At 46.9% G+C, this 21,046-nt stretch overlaps 1 protein-coding gene across 1 annotated transcript in view; it reads left to right on the plus strand.

Moving 5' to 3' along the window:
• ARID2 (AT-rich interaction domain 2) overlaps nt 1-21,046 on the plus strand; it is a 1,055,333-nt gene that overhangs the window by 917,995 nt on the left and 116,292 nt on the right. The gene's annotated exons all lie outside the window — the stretch shown is intronic.

Consider the following 21,046-nt stretch of genomic DNA (forward strand, 5'->3'; position numbering starts at 1 on the left):
TGCTACTAGAAGCAGGTTTGACCTTCAAGAGCAATTCTCCAGATTCTCTACCTTCCCATTGATGCTCATTTCCCTCAGTATTGTGTGGATCCCTTCAGTCTTGTTGGAGACAGTGTCCTCGAGGTCTGACACCCCTTGTTCTGCTGTTTGGTGGGTGCCTAGAGCTGGTATTCTGATTTCTATTGCCTCTGTTGTCACTTCCAATTTACTCACAAGATAAGTAGGCCATGACATCAGCCTGCCCTAGTGAAACCTGGCTCTCTGCAGTATAGAACTGTGTACAATTTTCCTTAAAGTGGTGATGGAGACTAACCGAAGTTTTCTTCAAAAGTTATTCCACTTCCAACCTTATTCAAGAATTCTCCCTCTCCAGCAGAGAGCTTCGTATTCTTTGGACAGCAAAACAGTTTTGAAGTTGTACTTCTCTAAACCCACAGACATTAGACACCAGTTTGTAAATAATGGTCCTCTATGCACAGGTGTGTTCTCTTCATAACATTTCATCTCTAGGTAAATAGTATTGGTTAGCGAGAGTCTGTTTAACAAGTTAAATCCTCTACTGCCGCTTTACTGAGAAATCTATCTGTTGGAGGGCTCTACATGCTTTTACAAGACATTATTGCCTCAATTCAGATTCTAGAACAGCTTTGTAGGCCAACCTTCTCTGGAATCTTTTTGTTCAATCATGTGCTGTTTTTGCTTTTTTCCTCTGGTTATACACTATTTAGTGCTAAGAAATTTAAATGGAGATCTTCTGAAGGAGCAAGAGTCCCATTTGTCCTCCTGGGATATCTTCATTATAATCATAAGCAACCTTCCCTCCTGGTAGACCTGGCAGTTCTACCTTGATCCCTGTAAAAAAAACGGGCTCAGCGGTCACTCAGAGCATGATGGATTACTGATGCTATTTATTAAATGAGCAGTGGATGTTTTCACTGCCTTTTATCCTATGGTTTGTGAATGAATTTATTTTCTTAGCATTATTTCTGCCTTTTAAATGCGCTTCATTTTGAAGAAAGTAGGTGAAATTTGGCCAATAGAGCTTTTAATATGCAATCAAAAATACATTATATTTTGAAAACAATTGGATTTTTAAAGAGAAAATTATATTGAGTTTAGATTCTAAAAAGAGCTCTGTGATCCCATGGCCAGTTCAGTTTTATGACTATAATGAAGATTCCTGTGGAAGCGAACTGGGATTGCTGATAACTGTTCGTTCATTTCGAGGAAATAAATCATCTGGCACTTACTATATTGCACGCATTTGTAACATCGCGCAATACCTTGCAAAGATCCTGCCTCAGCGACTTCACTATAATGTCATATGGTTCCTACTAACCAAGTAAGACTGTTTTGGACAAAATATGGGATCTTAGTCTACACATATCATCAGAATATGTTGGCCCAGTTCCTGTCTAGCTCACAGTGCCTATGTTATTTGCGCTTATGCCTCTGGCTGCCTGGGTCGGTCAGTTGGTGTCAGGTATAATGGTTGAAGGAAACTGGGAACATGCATATCCATTTATGCCGATGATATACTGCTATACAAAGCACCGCACGCCCACACGGTGGAAAGATTACTTCACATATTCCACTTGCTTTGCAGTTACTCTGGATATCAGATTAACTGGGATAAATCTCTTCTTTTTCCTCTCTCAGGGGATATGCCACCTAGGATGGCAGTTCATTTGTCTCTGATGATAAAAGATACGTTTAAATACCTAGACATCCAAATATCACGGAACGTTGAAGAATTTCTGGTTGGTTTCTTCATCCCACAGCTAGAAAATTTATGAAGAGATGTAACACACTGAAGAAAACTGCGGGTGTCTTTGATGGGTAGGGCAGTCCTCTACAAGATGATTGCCCTGCCACGCTTGCTATACATTTTACAGAACATCCCTTACCAAATGCCGCTTGAGTTCTTCTAAAAATTGGACAGCGAGCTGCGTAAACTTCTGTGGGATGGAGGCTGTTAAAGGAGAGTGCTACGCAAGCTCCGGTGCATTAGTGTTCGAGGGGGGCCTGGTGGTTCCTGACATAAGGAAATATTATTGGGCTGCCCAGCAGATTTTTAATTAATGACTGGGTGTTTGCGGATAGGGATGAGCTGGCCTCTAGAGTGAATTATATGTCGATGGGAAACCGAAGATACCCGTAGGAAGCAGGAAAAGATACTGCCACTATACACACAAGCAGTAGTCCGTATATGGCGGAAAGCCACTAAATTCCTTGGGTGTGAAGACATACTTACAGAGAAGACCCTGGTGTGGGATAGCAACATAAATGGGGAATCCTAGGCATCGAGCATCTTGGGGATGTCTGTAGGGGTCAAGCAATAATATTGTTCAATCTTCTGAAGGCAGAATACCAGATGACCGATTTGGAAAGGTTCTGATATCTACATCTGGGACACGTGTTGCGTAGGCATGTTTCTGAGGGGGAATATCTGTCGAAATACACACCCCTGGAGGATCAGCTATTGCTGGACCCGAGGATGGATAAAGCCACCTCCTTAACTTATAGGAAGATCATGGCTTTACTTAAACTGTTCTGACTCAACCTACATGATTTAGCCAAAGTGAAGTGCAAAATATTATTCTATCTAGCAACAAAGGCTCCTGACATAACCTTAATACATGACACCCGCCCTTGCTTCTACTGAGTTGGAAAAATTTAAGGGGCCCTTCTGCCCTGGCCAGTCCCTTTGTATCTCCATCCTGTCCTAAAAAAAATGCTGAGTGGTGATCCAAAATACTCTACTGAACACACTCAAAACCAAGATAGATCTGCTGGAGAGGAAAATGTTTTTTCTAAAATTGACATAGTTACCCCTCCCCCAGCCCTCTGGTTCCCGAGAAAACTGGCTTCACACTTACAGCATGCTCTATGTGTGCACCTCACACTGCCAAATCCCGCTTCCTCGCAAAGCTTTCCAGAGCCATCACTGACTTCAGGTTCACAGGGATAGTCATTGAATGAGATTGGAACACCGCTTTATATCCGACATAGCATAATTCTGGGAGCATAGATGATAATGCAAAGGACAGCGCCCTTCTGCATAATATTCTGGAAGACCATATTTTCCTAGATCCCTTCTGTTCCGTTATAGAGACAGAGTTTACAACTTTGTGTCATCCCTACTTGGATCCTACTCCGGCTAGACGCATTTCCCAATTTGCAAACCGTTTTGCTTCTACTTTCATACACTGCTGTTCTGAAGGGTGGGATTTTGAATTACTCACCAATACTTTAGATTTAGAGCTGGACTATGATGCTTGACAATTGAAATGGTGGAAAATGGATGTTCTGAGATGCAGGCAACTGTCGAAAGCCCGCCATAAAGAGCATTTCAGAATTTACCCAAGTTAAAACAAAGACTCCGTATTCTTGATACAAAACCCATGAGCATCTGTAAAAACAACCAAGTAAGTTTGAATTATGAAAGACTACTCTGGTCAAGCATAAATTGAAAGATGAACAAAGAATACTTGAGATCAAAATGAAAACAAAATCCAATAAGGAACACCCAATCCTGGAAAAATTAACTTTGAGGCAAAAATCTGACCTTAATGCGCTTTTCACTTCTAAGGGTAATGAGCTCTAATATGCTTGCACTGGCACCGCTATGACCATGACGAGAAGGCTGAAACACCTCTTAGGAGCATAACTAAGAAACAAAAAAGCATAATATAACAAATTGGATTATTTTATGGGTGGGTGACTGCCCACTTCAGGGAATAATCGCAACTCTTGTCAGGATGAACCCTTAGTCACTAAATTAACCTAAGCTTAACCCCTTGGTAGCTATGGCACAGAGCAGACCGGATTAACCTAGGGCAATGTGTAAAGTATATATGCAATACCTAAACAGTAATGAAAGCCAAAACGCAAAACAATAAAAATCCCAAACTGAATTAGGAAAATATAGTAAAATGTAATAAACTAAATTATACCAAAATACAATAAGGGGTACCAGAGATAGAAGTTTTTAAAGTTATAAGTATAAATGGTGCCAAAATGTACTAGAAGTCAATGACAGTCTATGGTCGCAGTAGACCAGAATCTAGGTGCGGATTAATCCCGTTCAAAGATATTACCGTCTTAATCTTTTAAGTCCCAATCAATCTCATGAGTAAAGTTACTCTCCCTTAATATTTATAAAAAATTCAACATTGATTTGGATTTTAATCACTATTAAAAATTGCGGTTGAATTTTTTTAAAAAAGTTTGTCTCATTCCTGTATCAGCTGTATTAGTTTAATCTGCACCCTAGTTTTCCACATAGGACAGTTAAGCCTTTTACAGTGAGAATAGTTTTTGGGCCATGTCACTGTAGGCACATGATGATGATAAATTCTACGTGTCCCACTTTTAAATACCATTCACCTTACATTGTCGGCTACAAGGCTTTCATAGGGGACTTAACATTTAAAAAATAGTGAATGGCACAAAAGGTGCCGCAATCCAAAGTGACTTTTAACTTCCAGGCCCTTGGTACACTTTCATCACCGTATACTAGGGACATACAAGCAAATGATGTGAGCCTATTGGGAATAAGCCAAATTAATCAATGTTAACGGGGAAGCACAGGTACTTTACTACTGGTTAGTAGGGTAAAGTGCACAGAGTTCTAAAATGAGCAAAAGATGAAAAATCGAGGTTGACCATGCAGCAAATGCACATTTCCAACAGATAGATTGCCTTCCTTGCTATTATGGATGACTTCCATTGTCTAGTCGCTCGGCTGCAATAGAGACATTTTTGACCTCCTGCCGTCACCCTTACCATTCAGATGATTATTCATTGGCAGTAACAGGATGTTTGAGGCATGTGAACTGTAGATCATATGCTTTGCATACTCCTGCCATCTATTGTTGGGTCCGGATGTTTGCAAGTTGTTTTTCTTTGAAGAAGTCCTTCCAGTCACGCGGTAAGGTGACTCTTCATTTTGGTGATAGTGCGCATGGGCATCGACTCCATTGTTGGATTTTTTTTTCCGCCATCATTTTCCGATGTGTATTGCTGCGCTCCGAAACGGTTCCTCGAGTTCTCCTCTCTGTGCGCAACCAACTTACTCTCGATGGTATTGTTTTCGATCGTGTATCCCATTCCTGGCATATCATATTGGTTTATAAAACTCTTTCGATCGGGAAATTCGTAGAAGGCTGTTTGGCCTAGCCGCGTCGGTCCACCTCGCAGTCCATGGATAGGACTCCATTTAAATTCTGTCCCAGGTGCCATGCAAAGTTTCCATGCACCGACTCACATGAAGTGTGCAACTTGTGCTTATCCCCAGAAGACAACTAACTGGACTGCGACGCATGTAGATCTTTCCGATCAAAGAAAATACTCTGACTGTCTAGCTTGAAGTCATGAAATGCAATGTCAAAACATCGGCTCCCTTCCGGACATCTTCGGAGAATATTCCTAACAAGAGACTTACAATGCACTAGGAGCTAAGGAAGAAGAAGAACAGGAGGAGATTGTTTCTGTCTCAATCCGGTTCCAATACGGACTAAGAGATTCTGCAAGTTCAGCGTATCGGGAGTACCGAACCTCCCTTGCCCCAAAGTCTAACTTAGCCCAAGAAAAAGGCTACGACCCCGCCTTTGGGCCTAGATCGGCACTGAGAAAATGTTTCCAATGCCCCGGCTTGGCACCGAAGCGCACACAAGCTTTCCAGCTCGGGATTGGGTCGGCCACATTCAGGCACGGAGACGAAACCTTCGGCCTCGAAACCAGTCTCAGACAGCCTTCAACAAAATCAAAAGTTTCTTTGGATCTGAAAGCTTTGGCACCGAAAACACCGCCACCGAAAATCTTGGCACCTAGACACAAAAATGACCGTTGCAGCACTAGGAGCCCCGTTTCGACATTCTGCCTTCCAAACCGGACCCGAAACAAAAGGACCTGTTTATTAAACCTATAACTGGACATATTTACACCAAATTGCCACTTAAACGCAAACCAGGGCCAGAGGACATTTATCGCATTCCTCTAAAAAACAAACATGTTGGTATTAACCCTTCTCCTCCTCCTCCATCACCTCCTTCCCCACAAAACAAAATGTACTGATAACGCCTACTAATTCACCACAAACACCTGATTATCAGGATGATGGTGATGGGGGAGATGATACTATGCCTGCAGACCCCTGGACGGATTATAATACTGATTTACCCACAGATCATGATCCTGACCTTTATCCCACAAAGCCTTCTCCCCCAGATAATGTAGGCTATATAGAGTTGTTAAATAGGGCTGCTGAATATCGTGGGGTTCAATTACATAAGGAATCCCTAGAGGCGGACTTTCTCTTTGAGACACTTAGTACTTCACAAAGATCAAGCTACACACTCCCCATGCTCAAAGGTATGTTGAGACATGCGGGAGACATATTTAAAGACTCAGTTCGTGCACGCATTCTCACCCCTAGAATAGATAAGAAATATAACCCTGCACCATCAGATCCAGCATTCATTAAAGGCCAATTGCCATTAGATTCTTTATTGGTTTCTAATGCACATTTTGGGGAAACTCACAAATGCCAGGGGATGCCCCTCCTCGAGACAAAGGATCTATGCTAATAGACGCCTCCGGGAAAAGAGTAGCCACCCAAGCAGCAAATCACTGGCATATTGCTAACACCCAGGCCCTTCTAGCCAGGTACGACAGAGCGCACTGGGACGAAATAGAGCAGTTGCTCCAATTTCTACCAGATGAACATAATTCCAAAGCTCAAGAATTAATACAAGAATGGAAGCTCATGAGGCACTGGGGGGCGTTAGGTGGCGCCGAACCAAGATGGCCGCACTTGAGTGAGGCTCTGGCCGCCCGACCCGCTGATCTGTCATTTATCTGCTGTTAACCTCCTCACCCGTGACCAAACGCACTGGCAATGTGTGCCCAGAGCGAGTAGGAAGCCTCGATTTTTCGACATCTGGCCCCGACTATACCCGGCCCGGCAGAGTGCAGGGGAGGACGCGTCCGTTGCTGCTGGAGGCGGCTGCGGCCGCTACGCGAGACCCGGTGCGGCCATGCGGCGTTAGGCCTCTAGCCGAGAGGAGAGTGGCGCGGCCCCCGCGATTGGGCCGCTCTTGAGCTGGGGGCAGCGCGGGAGGTCGAGAGCCCGCGCTGAGCTGCTGTGGCCATTCCTGGGCACCGGGATCGCAGTGGCCCCTAAAAGCTGAGCAAGGAGCGGGAGAGTGGAGGGCCAATTCTGCGAGGCCGGCTCGGCGTTTGGCCCCGGGGGACTGCGGGGCTGCTCCGCTCGCAGCTGGCCCTGGTGAGGACGAGCTGAGCCTTACAGGAAGTGTGGAGACGGCCGGCCCTGCCGCCTGGAGGGATGACGGAGCGAGTGCGGCTGGTACATGCCGGGTGAGCGCGAGGTGGCCCTGCACTGGGCTGAAGCTGCTAGAAGGAAGCTGCAGGACATAGCTTGCTGGGTGGATGCCCGGCACTGCCAGTGAGTGCTTGTCGCTGCTGACCCAGGCCTGGGCGAATAAACCACATATACCATTGAACTGCACGCCGGGGGCACGAAGTTGCTGACTTGCACGGAAGACGGGGCCGAGCCCACTGCGTGCTGAATGCTATAGGACCCGAGGAGGAACGGCACTACTTTGGGGCTTACTGAGAGACTGTGCTGCGCTGCCCCCCGGGCTGAGCACATCATGGGAAATCAGATGCGCGTCAATCTAAGTTGCCCTTTGAGGGGGAAAAAACGACTACGCGCTCCGCCACCGAAGAGCCGAACACGCCTGCCTCGATGCCGCAGACTTCTCAAGATGCCTCCCCAAACGAGGAACTGAAGGCCATGCTCACGGTAATGCAGCATAGCTTGAACGCCCTCTCAGGGAAAATGGACACCATGAATACCCGCCTGGACTTCCTGGTGCTGAAGGTGGAAAAGCATGAGGAGCATCAAGGAAGCTGAACAGAGAATCTCGAACACCGAAGACAACGCCTCCAACATGGCCAAACAAATGACAAATATGGACAAACTGCTCAAGGTAATAGCGGCCAAGAATGAGGATTTGGAAGCCCGCAGCCGGAGGAATAACATTCGCCTGATAGGGATTCCAGAGACCACAGCCACGGGATGGATGGAGGACTATGTGGAGCGGCTACTGACCAGCGCGGACTCCTTCTCAGCCCACTTGACAGTTGAGCGAGCGCACAGGTCACTCGGCCCGAGACCCCCAGTTGGAGCACCGCCGCGACCCATTGTGGCTAGATTGCTTAATTAACGCGATCGAGATGTCGCCTTGCGGAGAGCGCGGGACACGCCAAACCTGCAGTACGAAGGGAACTCGTTATCCATATACCCGGACTTTACGTTGGCTGTCCAGGAAGCACGGAAGAAATGCGTCCAGATCAAGCAGAAACTGCGCACAGCTAATATAGAGTATGCCCTCCTTTACCCTGCCAAGCTGAGGATCCGTCATCGCGACCGCACTATCATCTGCGCCAACCTGCAGCAGGCGGAGGAGTTCCTCAAGTCGATGAGACAGTCTTCCCCGGCACAAGAAGGCGATGCTAAGCGCTCCGGCTCCCAATCGCCGGCGGACAAGGAATGAGCACCGGGCAATGAGGAAGCAGAGGCCCCAGACACACCTTTATGGGAATCGATAGCGCGTCAATGGAGCACCGATGGTGGGGTCGTCTTGCTTCGCCCTGCGATTGGGACGGAGTAGAACAAACTTGGATACGGCTTCGGTGTACTTGAGGACATGCAGCGGCTGCTGGAGGTGACGACGACGTAATGATGCACTGTTCAGGACAGATGAGTACCGGGGCATGGGATGCACTGATCTATTATTAAATTGCTGACGTGGGGAGGCCCTGCACTGGGAGGCTAACTATGACTCACCTCCCACGGGTGTTACAGGCATGCTTGAATGGTCCGGGTGTGTCGGGGTCTCTCGACTAGGGGTTGGGCGCCCTCCACCCTGCCCCTCCGCCACCTCAGGTCCACTGGGGAGGGCACAGGGAGTTCTGCTGGCTAGCGGGACAGGAGGGTTTAAGAGGCACGCCAGCGCCCCATTATGGGCGGTCCCCACTGTTCACTGTTAGACAATTTTGGACAGATTTTTGTTTGTTATGTCTGGTTCTTTTTTCCTTTGCTGCTCAATGCTTCTGTTTAGTCAGTGGGCTATGTTAATGTTGGAGGGTAGGGGGGAGGGTACTGGGATGCCGGTGTAATTGGGGCGCTGATGTGGGAGGGTAGGGGGGGGATAGTTGCGAGAGGGATTCATGCACCGCGGGGAATGAGCCACAACATGCACAGATCGCAAGGTGCTTTGATAGCACCGCAACACCAGTGGGCGACACTGGACAACGCACTACACTACACGCTGCGGGGGGAACACGGGGAGAGCATTGGGTATGTGTGCACGAACATGCTTGACAGCAGCTTGCGAACATGGAGGGGACACGACAGCACACGTTGAAGCTTCTATCTTGGAATGTGAGGGGACTGAGCGATCCTAGAAAGAAACGACAAATACTATCTTACCTTGACAGGCACGACATCGGCATAGCGGCGCTGCAGGAGACACACACCGGCCCTGGATCTGCCCCGACCTTTGGCAATCGATGGGCTTCCTGCAGGGTGTTTTCGTCGTACTCTACATACGCCCGGGGCACGGCCATCCTGGTTAAGAGGGGTACCCCCTTCCGGTGTGGGGGGACGAGCAGTGCCGAGGGAGGCAGATTTTGAATGATGTGGGGTTCTCTGGGTGCACACTCAGTGGTCATCGTTAGTTATTATGGCCCCAACACTGATGACCCTGATGTCCTTGCTGCCCTGTGGGGACAGATTTTAGATATTGGAGCCACCCATGTACTCTAGGCGGGGGACTTTAACACGGTCTGTGATCCAACCAGGGACCGCTCTTCACACTTGCCTCACCACTACACGCGCAGCCAGGGGACACTAAGGGGATTGGTAGATGATGGCGGGCTGATTGACATATGGCGGTACCGACATCCAGAGAAACGGGAGGGCACCTTTCACTCCTCGATACATGCGTCCTGGTCGCGAATTGACTACTGGCTTGGGTCTCGCGGGATCTGCCAGTGGGTGCTAGGCGTGGAGCACTTGGCTCGCACGCTGTCTGACCATGCTCCGGTGTGCCTCGCTCTGGCAGTCCCTGGCTTCCACTCTGATCCCAGGGGCTGGAGATTGGCCCCCGAGGCACTGCTTGACGAAGTATTTAAGACTGAGTTTGGAGAGGCTATAACAGATTTTTTTGAGCGGAATAGAGGCTCGGTTGAGCGGGTGGGGACCATCTGGGAGGCGTTCAAAGTGACCATGCGGGGAATATGCATCTCCAAAAGCTTTGGAGTGTTGAGGGACATCCGTCGGCGGCTGCGTCGATTGGAGGAGGAAATCAAGGACTTGGAGGCGAATATCTGGCAGGCGGAGGCTGGGGAAGGGAGGGCCAAGCTGAGGGAAGTGATGTCTGATTACGTAGAGACAGCGATCGAGAGGCGAAATTCAGAGGGAAATACGCCCAGGCAAGACGATATGGCGAGGGGGGCAGGCCTGGGAAAGCATTGGCACAGGATATTAGACGGCCCCGATTTGCTAAGTACATCCTTGAAGTAGAGGACGGGGAGGGCAACTGTCAAAAAGACAGCGCCAGGATACTACAGACCTTTACTGAATTTTACGAGGAACTATACAGGTCCAAGGGGGCCAACACAGCTGACTTTTCGTCTTTCTTTGGGGACATCACGCTTGGGTACCTGGGTGACAACCAGAGGGAGTTTTTATGCGAGCCATTAACGACGAACTCCGGGAGGCGGTTTTTCAGCTGCAGTCTGGGAAGGCGCCGGGACCAGATGGATTCCCGAGTGACTTCTATAAATTATACCTAGATCAGTTAGCCCCTGTGTTACAGGAGGTATACACAGAAGCTCTAAAGACGCAGTCTTTGCCGTCCACGATGAGGGAAGCCCTCATCATTTCCATTCTGAAGCCAGGGAAACCGGCTGATAAGTGTGACTCGTACCGGCGCCTGTCCCTCATCAACATGGACAGCAAAATCCTCACTAAGCTGCTGGCTAATCAGCTGAACCTCCTTATGGACAAGTTAGTCTTGCCAGATCAAGCGGGCTTCATCCCCGGGAGGTCTACGTCGCATAACCTCCGCACCCTCTTTTCGATTACCCAACAGGTGGATCCGCAGATACCACTGGCGGCTATATTCTTGGACGCCACCAAGGCTTTCGACTCTGTGGAGTGGGAGTACCTGCACGCCGTGCTCCGCTGCATGGGGTTCCCGGTGGGTTTCTCGGCTTGGATCAAATTGATATACACTGCCCCGATAGCCCGCATGCAAATTAATGGCTGCACGTCTAGGGCTATACCGCTGTCCCGGGGCACCAGACAGGGCTGCCCGTTGTCGCCACTGTTATTTGCCCTGGCGATGGAGCGGCTAGGGTGCGCCAGTACCATCAGGAGAAGTCCCTGAGATGCCTGCTACGCCCCATCCTGATTTCGCTATATGCGGACGACGTCACCCTGTATGTTAAGGACCCGCTGCGCAACCTCAACCCGTTATTGCGGGAGTTTGTGCGGTTTGGGGGGCTCTCCGGAGTGCAGATTAACTGGTCGAAATCTCAGATACTCTCTCTTACGCCGGCTGCCACCCACTTTGTGGTTGACTACCCGCTGGAGTGGTGCGACACTTCTGTCCGATACTTGGGAGTGACCGTCGCCACTGACAGAGAGGAACTGATTCGGGAGAACTACGGGCGTGCCATCGATAAGCTGCGCGACACGATCACGAGGTGGATAGCAATGCCACTGTCCATCGCTGATAGGATTTCCCTAGTTAAGATGGTAGTGCTACCTAAGTTCCTTTATTTTTTTTCTAAATATCCCCTATCATCCGGGGCGCTACTTCTTTACTACCTTGCGGACAGAACTTCTACGATTGGTTTGGGGCAGCAAACAGCCTCTCATAAAATGGGAGACTCTGGCCAGCCCATACGCGATGGGGGGACTTGAGCTCCCTAACTTCGAATTATACTACATGTGCGCACAGGCGCACTATGCGCATTATTGGTTTCGTGGTCCGAAATACACCGCCCATGTTGCCACTGAACACTGGCTGGCGGACCCCATTCCGATAGAGGGAGCGGTGTTGCAGACGACGTTGCAGCGTGACAGGGACCCTACGACTATAGACTGCACGGTGCGGGCATGGCGGTGGATTGCGTGCCAAATGCAGGCCCCTATGATCTACTCCACCCCTCCCCCCCTCCCCTCCCCCCCCTGCCACTAGTATATCACCCCCAATTGACCCTCTTGCAGGAGGGCATCTTTAAAAAAATTTAAACGACAGCGGGACATACAAACGTGGGGGGATATATACCGACTTGGAAAATTCGGTACGCTGCAACAGCTGTGCGATGACCCCCTGCCAACAGCCATGGAAACATTCCTTTATGCCCGTCTATGGTAGGGAGTGCGGGCCTGTACCCCGGACTACCCGCGGGAGCCGCTGATGCTTCCCCAGATGCATACGCTATTGGGTGCGAAGACTGCGTCCCATTTGGTGTCCGCCCTTTATAGGTCCCTCTACGTAGAACTGAGCACATCGCATAGCGACGCTCGAGCTAAATGGGCGTGTGAATTAGGACAGGAAATCTCAGATTGCGAGTGGCTCTGTTGCTGCACGCAGACGGAGAGGGTGTCTGCTAGTAGCAGACTGCGTATTACGCACTTCAAATATTTACAGCGATACTATTATACGCCTGCCCGCCTGCATCGGTATGGTCTGAGGAGAGACGCCAGATGCGATAGGTGCCGCGCTGATGACGCTGATGTGCTGCATCTGGCCTGGAGCTGCCCCGCCCTTCAAGACTATTGGGGGCAGATATTTGATGCAGTTGGGAAAATGCTGGATGCGCCACTGCCGCTGACCCCGCTGATGGGCATACTAGGCTATACAGAGCTGCTCCCAGCGGCAACCAGGAGATTTGCCTCAGTCAGTTTTCTCCTTGCTAAGTGGAGGGTGGCTTGCAGATGGGGCAGAGGGAGGGCACCTAAGTTTAAGGACTGGCTAGAAACAATGATTCTTTGGCAGGATCAGCTGGCCCTGTACTCTGACCTACTCCCAGCGGCCTCCCATCCTCACGACATTTGGGGGCCCTTGAAGAGTTACTTGCTGCGCACCCCGCTGACTCCGGACGCGGCTCCCCCTCCCTCCCTACCTAGCTAGACTGTGGATGGTTTGCCGGCAATGAATTCCGAAGCCCTGTTGAGTACTGGCGCCGGTGAGAACTGGCTTGAGGCGGGGATGCCTCTAGGCGATGGCATGGCCCCCTGGATGCTGCGCTGTGCTTGAAGTTGGGGGGGAGGGAATGGTTGTGTGGGGGGAATGTCCCTTGCTGTGCTGGCGCGCCTGTGGCGGTGCCCTGTCTCTGTATCGCAACTTTAGCTGGAGTTTTCTCAGCTGCTCTCACTCTGCTGCCTCTGCTTGTGTTCCTACAACGTGGTTCTTACTGTTGTATTGTTATAAAGTGCAGGAGATTGTGTCCCCCTGGCTCAAAAACCAGCGATACCTGTATCTGTTTTTGACGCGGCCGGCCCTTATGGGTTGTTGGCACCACGCTGTGTACACTCATTTTATTTCTTCCACATCATTACCTGCTGCCGGCCATGGATGGTTGTAGGCGATATGCTGTGTATGGGCTTCATATGTTCAATAAAGGTTTTGGAAAACTTAAAAAAAAAAGAAAGAATGGAAGCTCATCTCTTATTCGTCAATTAGGTGTGCTTTAGATGCTGCTGACACTGCAGCTAGGGCTATTAATACCAGTGTTTTATTAAGAAGACACGCCTGGGTAAGAATTTCCGGGTTTAAACCCGAGGTCCGAGCTTCCATTCTAAATGCACCTTTCGACAAACATCTGCTCTTTGGTCCTTTTGTAGACACCTCCTTAGAGAAAATTAAAAAGGACACAGAAGGTGAAAAATCGATGGGAGCCCTACAGTCCCCGTCCAATCGGGGTTCCTTTCGTCGCTCCTTCTATCGTGGGGGATCAAAAAGTATCTCGTCAGACACTGCCTCTACACCATACAAAGGCAACAATCAGTCCACCTCTTCAACAGGTTTCTTTAGAGGAGGGGTACAGAGGCAACAACGGGAAGGATAGGGGTAAAGGTTCCACAACACGTACCTCCCCTCCCCTAACAAACAGTGACTTGCCCCCAATCATTCAACACCTGTCGGGGGACGTCTTTCTCAATTCCTCCCTGTCTGGCGATCAATAACTACAGACAAATGGGTGCTAGGAATTATCCAATCTGGCTATTGCCTGGAGCTTACCAACGATCCTCCAAACATTCCTCCAACTTCACACAAAATGACATCACAGCATCCGCGCCACCTCAAAAAAAAGGTTTAGTCTCTCCTACTAAAGGGAGCCATTGAGCCCATACCGCTACAATATTGAGGGTCGGGCGTTCACTCCCTATATTTTCTAATACCCAAAAAGGACGGCTCTCTCAGACCCATACTAGACTTCAGAGAACTAAATCATTACATGCAATCAGATCACTTTCACATGGTAACACTTCAACAAGTGCGCCCACTTCTACAGCAAGGCGACTTTGTCTGCTCTAGACTCATAGGGGTTTACAGTAAATGTGTTAAAGTCTCATCTCCAGCCTTCCAACACACACACCTATCTGGGAGCCACTTTAGATGTTCAAAAAGCTCTAGCTTGTCCCAATGCAGCCAGAATTCGCAATATTTAGGCTCTAATTGCTCAGTTTCAACCCAACCACTCATTACCAGCTCAGGTGTTCATGCAACTGCTGGGAATGATGGCGTCTTGCATCATGATTGTTCCTCATGCAAGACTTCATGTGCGTGCCCTTCAACCATGCTTAGCGAATCGCAGGGTCAATTAACCAAACTAGTGTTGGTAAACGGCTGTACTCATCTCTCTCTGTAGTGGTGGAACCCACAAAATCTGTCCAAAGGGCTTCCCTTCATCGACCCTGTTCTACAAACAGTGCTAATAGCAGACACGTCGCTCACTGGTTGGGGAGCTCATCTCCAAGAGCACATAATTCAAGGCATGTGGAGTCTAAAGCAAATACATCTCCACATAAATCACCTAAAGCTGTAGCAGTGTTGCTAGCGCTCAAAGCCCTTAAAATTCACCTTGTAGGCAAAGCTGTCCTAGTCCGCACCAACAACATGACAGCCATGTACTATATATAAAAACAGGATGGTGGGGGGGGGCACACTCTCTCCAACTGTCACTACTAGCACAAGCCATTTGGAGGTGGGCCATACACCACAAAATGTATCTCCTAGCAGAACACCTTCCAAGAGTAAACAATCAAATTGCCGACCTTCTCAACAGACAAAAGCAACACATCCACAAGTGGGAACTTCACCTTCAAGTTCTCCTCCCATACTTTCAACGTTGGGGTTTTCCCCAAATAGATCTATTTGCCACACACAAACACAAAACGCCCAAGCTTCGCCACCAGGTATCCACACCCATTATCCAAAGGCAATGCACTATGGATGAACTGGTAAGGGATATTTACCTATGCTTTTCCGCCTCTCCCATTCATTCCACTAATGGTTCTGAAGCTCAGGCAAACATCCCTCACACTAATCCTAGTGGCTCCCATATGGGCCCTTCAACCTTGGTTCACAAGCTGTTGGAGCCATCATTAGTTCCACATCAAAAGCTGCAGCTCACATCCAGTCTCCTCACTCAGTCATGGAGAAATAAGACATCCAGATCCCAAAGAACTCAACTTAGCTATCTGGCTCCTCAAGTCCTAGAGTTTGGTTATCTGAATCTTCTACCAGGCTGTATGAACATCATAAAAGAGGCCGAAGACCTACTACAAGAGCTTGTTATGCCGCTAAATGCAAATGATTTGTTATATATTCTAATAGTAACAATATCAATCCGGTGGATGCCTCCATACAAAATATCATCTCTTATTTACTACACTTGCAGCAGTCTGGATTAGCGTACACATCCATCTGCTTACATCTCGCTGCAATAGGTACGTACCTACAAAATAGACAGCATTTGTCTCTTTTTAGAGTACCAGTTATCAAAACATTTATGGAAGGATTAAAAAGGGTAATACCACCAAGACTTCCACCTGCCCCAGTGTGGAATCTTAACATAGTCCTTACACGATGAATGGGTCCACCTTTTGAACCAATGCATAAATATGAACTGCAATTTCTTTCATGGAAAGTCGCTTTCCTCATTGCAATTACTGCACTGAGGAGAGTGGGTGAGCTACAGACACTAACCGTAGAAGAACCTTTTTTTCCAGCTCCACAAAGACAAAGTGATTTTTCGTACTAACCCTAAATTTCTACCAAAAGTAGTATCTGCCTTTCACATCAATCAGTAGGTTGAGTTACCTGTGTTTTTTTACTCAACCAGATTCAGTGGCAGAACGAGCTGTACACACCTTAGATGTCAGAAGAGCTTTGCTATATTACAAAGAAAGAACAATACCATTTCTCAAAACAAAACAACTTTGTTACTTTTTCTCCATCACACAAAGGCAATCCTATATCTAAATTGGGTATTGCTAGATGGATTGTCAGATGTATTCAGACATCTTATGCAAAAGCAAAATTAACTTTACCAATACCCCCTAGAGTGCATTCAACTCGCAAAGTAGGGTCTACTATGGCTTTCTTAGGAAACATTCCCATAGCTGACATCTGTAAAGCTGCAACATGGTCTACATCGCACACATTCACCAATCACTGTTGTGTAGATGTGTTAGCGAGGCAGCAAGTTAATATAGGCCAGGCAGTACTTGGAACACTCTTTCAGACAACTGCAACAGCTACAGGTTAGCCACCGCTTTGGGAGAATACTGTTGTATGGTCAATACAAAGCATGTGATCTACAGCTTCCATGCCTCGAACGGAAAATGTTACTTACCCAGTAAGCATCTGTTCTTGGCATGTAGAGCTGTAGATTCACATGCGCCTACCCGCCTCCCCGGGTACCTATGCCTGTTGTAGTTTCTTACTCGTATACATACGCATGGACATCTCTATTCTACACTTACTAACTCCATTCTCACCCTCTGCGGGTAAACAATGTACCAATGGAGTTAATGCCCATGCGCACTATCACCGAAAGCAGGAGTCACCTTACCTCGTGACTGGAAAGACTTCTTCGAAGAAAAACAACTTGCAAACATCCGGACCCAACACTAGATGCCAGGAGTATGCAAAGCATGTGAATCTACAGCTATACATGCCAAGACCAGATGTTTAACGGGTAAGTAACATTTTCTTTTTCACCTCAATGCCTCTTCCTGTGCTGTCTGATGAGGGTAGGACCTTGTTAAATGTGGATATTATGATAATTCCTATCCAAACAAGGTAGGGATCTACTTCTGTGTGGCAGTTACCAACCAATTTCCTCATCAGTACCCACTTAAGGATCCTAGCAAAGGTACTAGCGAATCCCATGAGAGCAGTGTTTTCCTGAGCCTCATTTAATGATATCAAGTGGGATCTGCACCTGCCCGCACATCTAGGTACCATGAGACTTCTTTCTATCATACTTTGGCAAGAAACTGATGATCTGGAACAGATGGTAGCAGTGTTGCTTAACGTCGAAATGGCCTATGACCAAGTTGAATATAGATACTGCTTCTAGACATTGGAAAGAGCAGGCTTTGGTGTCAAATTCATCCCATGGTAAAACTAATATATATGGAAATGTGGAGGCTTTCTTTCAGACACTATTACCATTGTTAAAGACACGAAACAGAGCTGCCCTTTTGTCCCCCTCTTCTAGTCTTACTGGCACAGGAACCACTAGTGGCTGCCCGTCATCAGACAGAATGGGGAGTATATACTACTGGAGGTTGCTCCAAGCTCATGCTGAACATATATTATGTTCTTCTTGTGCTCAGATAGCCTAGGGCCTAGATATACACTGAAATGAATTTCACGACAACCATTTTCTTATTGTTTTCATGCAATAGTATCAATTAGACAAGAGAAGTGCTCTGTCCCACCCCAGGGGTACCACAGTGGCAGCAATTGAATGATGAGAATTTTGGGCATTGGTTAGGATGGTTGCTCAAAACTTTCAGTCGCCTGTTGGAAAGACAGAGAAATTAATTTTTCACGTGTCACAAGTTGTTAAAGTGGCGAGTGCACTGAGGTACAATTGTTTATTTTGCATGCTACCTATTCTCCTCCCTCGTCTGATGCTGCAGACTTTGAACAAGGGTAGAAGAGGCTTTAAATGGGCAGGGAGGAGACCTATGCTTAAGCTGGCCAGGTTATACACAGCTACTACCATGGAAACTCTCCAGATGTCAGACACTGGTTTATGTAATCTGGCACATCTTACTAACACCGCTGACATACCTGACTGGTATGATCCCTTGATGTGGGCCTCCATAGAGCACTTGGATATGAAGAGCCTCCTTAGTTTTGGTATGCTGTATACATACATTTCTACCATGCTCCCCACTATTAATGCCACACTAAACTCCCATGTTGTCGTTTATAGGAAAGCTTTATTTGCAGGTACACATGAGCGCACATTTGTGGTTCAATGCATGACTTGTTATGTGAGGCATTGCACCCTATTGGCCTAAATTGGCATCCCATAGTGTCAACTGTATTGAAGACCTGTTCAGTGGAGACTTCATGAAACCCTTTGGAACTTTTAATGAATAATCTGTTACCCACTATCTCTAAGATATACCATCAAAAAGTTTACAATGCTTTAGAGAAAGGATTGTCCCAGGCTCTTTAATACATTCTCAATCCTTGCTATTCTCATATGTTGTTTGGTTGGGGCAAAGACAGGATAATCAGGCATATATGGTATTCTGAACACAGACCTGTTCTCCAAACAGGTAGAATGGGAATATCAGCTATACTAACAAGCACAATTGTCACTGGAAAAAACAGTGGACTTTGTTACTGTATACACATCACAAATAACTAAGCGAAGCACAGCTCAGATATTCCTATTTTAACATTTTGCAAAATTGTTATCGGACCCCATTTGGTTTGCATGGGGGCAAATCTAGCACTTGACAGCTATCTTTGCTGTAGCTACCAGATCCCAAGATGTAATGTACTACACATGTTCTGGTCAGCCGTAATCAAACCCCATACTGCCTGAAGGTGTGACGTATTTTAGCCAACTCCAACAAATGTCTTCCAACCTTAGGCCACATTTGCAATCCTGCACAGATGCATCAGGCATATACAATAGCACCTTACACTGGCAGCAGTCAGTGGACAAAATCTTTACACTCAGACACTAGGGATTGGTTATTGTGCCTTCTCACAAGACTTCCATCTTCTAACATGCCATCTAAAACATGAACTTATCATTTACAGGAAAACCTGATCAGGTTACAAGTTGTGCTCGTATGTGGAAGCCCTTCACAATATGTTGTACAAGCTAATCACTTTCCATTTACTTTCCCACCCAACCCCTTTTTTATTCACATTTTCTCATCATTACATCTAGGTTTAGGATCAAAAGAATCGTAGTTAAGATTGTCACTTCAGCGTACAAGGAGTCTAATTTGTCGCCTGCAGTTGCACACTTGATCTTCAATCCTTTGGCGGGCTATGTACTTCAGTGTGCATACCTTTACAAAGTCAAGTGCATGTGGTTTATGCTGGGTCCTTACAGCAGATAGGAATTGCATTTTGAATGTCTGTGTACACAGAGTCTGCCACTACCCAGTATTTATCATTTCATGTAATTATTGCACGCAATTTCTTATACCAATTTGATACTGTACTATGTGATGAAACTTATGTGACATAAACCAAAGAAAGAACTTTTAATAAACGTTTTTAGATGCCAGATAACGCTTCAGACTGCAGCACTTTTCTCTAACTGTCCTACCTATGAACATCCATTAACAAGCCCTGGCCTTTCAATCAGCTATCTATACCGTCAAACATAACTTACTGAACAGCTTATGATCTAGCTTCAGAATGAGTTACAGTTACCCTGACCTTAACTCTTCAACTGCATGATGGAGCTCTGTGAGTCTTAGCTATTGGAGATGATAGTCTTTGATTGGCCTTTGATAATGACCAATGAGGTTTGACATTCCATCATTTCCAGATGGATTGCAATAGATGAAGGTTCTTCCTTTGAGAAAAGTCTGTTTGTTAAAATTGAGACTTCAAGTCCACAGTCCTTTTACATTTGTGAGGAGTTACTTAAAGATGTTCTTTTCTTCACTGTACAGTTAAGTGCTGCGGTACCAAAGAAATAAACTTTTGAACTAGCACCAGTATGTAGAGAACACACAACTCACTCTCAGGGTTTCTTCTTCTACATATATCTCTACTTTGAAAAACTTTCTTGCCTTCTGTGTGAATTAAACCAAGCACAAACTGTTTCTCCTCACTACTTCATTATTCTCCCCTTACATAATTTTTATCTAAATAGCATTTGCACAGCATTTGCATTCTGGCTTTACTATCTTGCTGGCTCTATCCGTTTTTAAACTTTACTCTGTACTCCCTCTTTCACCTCATATCTGGGAGAACAGAGATGTGCCTCCTGTCAGCTTCATCTTTTCTGGGGAGCAACACATTTTACCTCAAATAACTCTATACAAGTATTGGTCCTTTCCCAGGTTGACTGAGGAAATGCACTCAGTGAATGCTAGTTCCACTCTGTGCAAAGATAGATGATTGAATTACACCTATGGTGATAAAAATCCACCTGCATCTCAAACCTCAGATGTATAACAAAGCCTGCTGCTGCTTAGCCTAACGACCTCTATATCTGAAACATGTGCTTGTCACTACAGGTAGCTCAGAATTGAATTGCAGCAAATCATGCTTACCTTTTAAATCCTTAGTCAAGAGAACCAATTTACAGAGGCAAGCCTTCTCCTACTTTACTTTGAGAATCGTGTTCATTCTGCTCAAACCTATGTGTCTAGTTACTCATCTGCTTCCCTTCTTATGCGCCCTCAGTGTCCATCCTTTCTCAGTCCGCTTCT

This window comes from Triturus cristatus, chromosome 4_1 (genome assembly GCF_964204655.1).
Source record: "Triturus cristatus chromosome 4_1, aTriCri1.1, whole genome shotgun sequence".
In the NCBI taxonomy this organism is placed as follows: domain Eukaryota; kingdom Metazoa; phylum Chordata; class Amphibia; order Caudata; family Salamandridae; genus Triturus; species Triturus cristatus.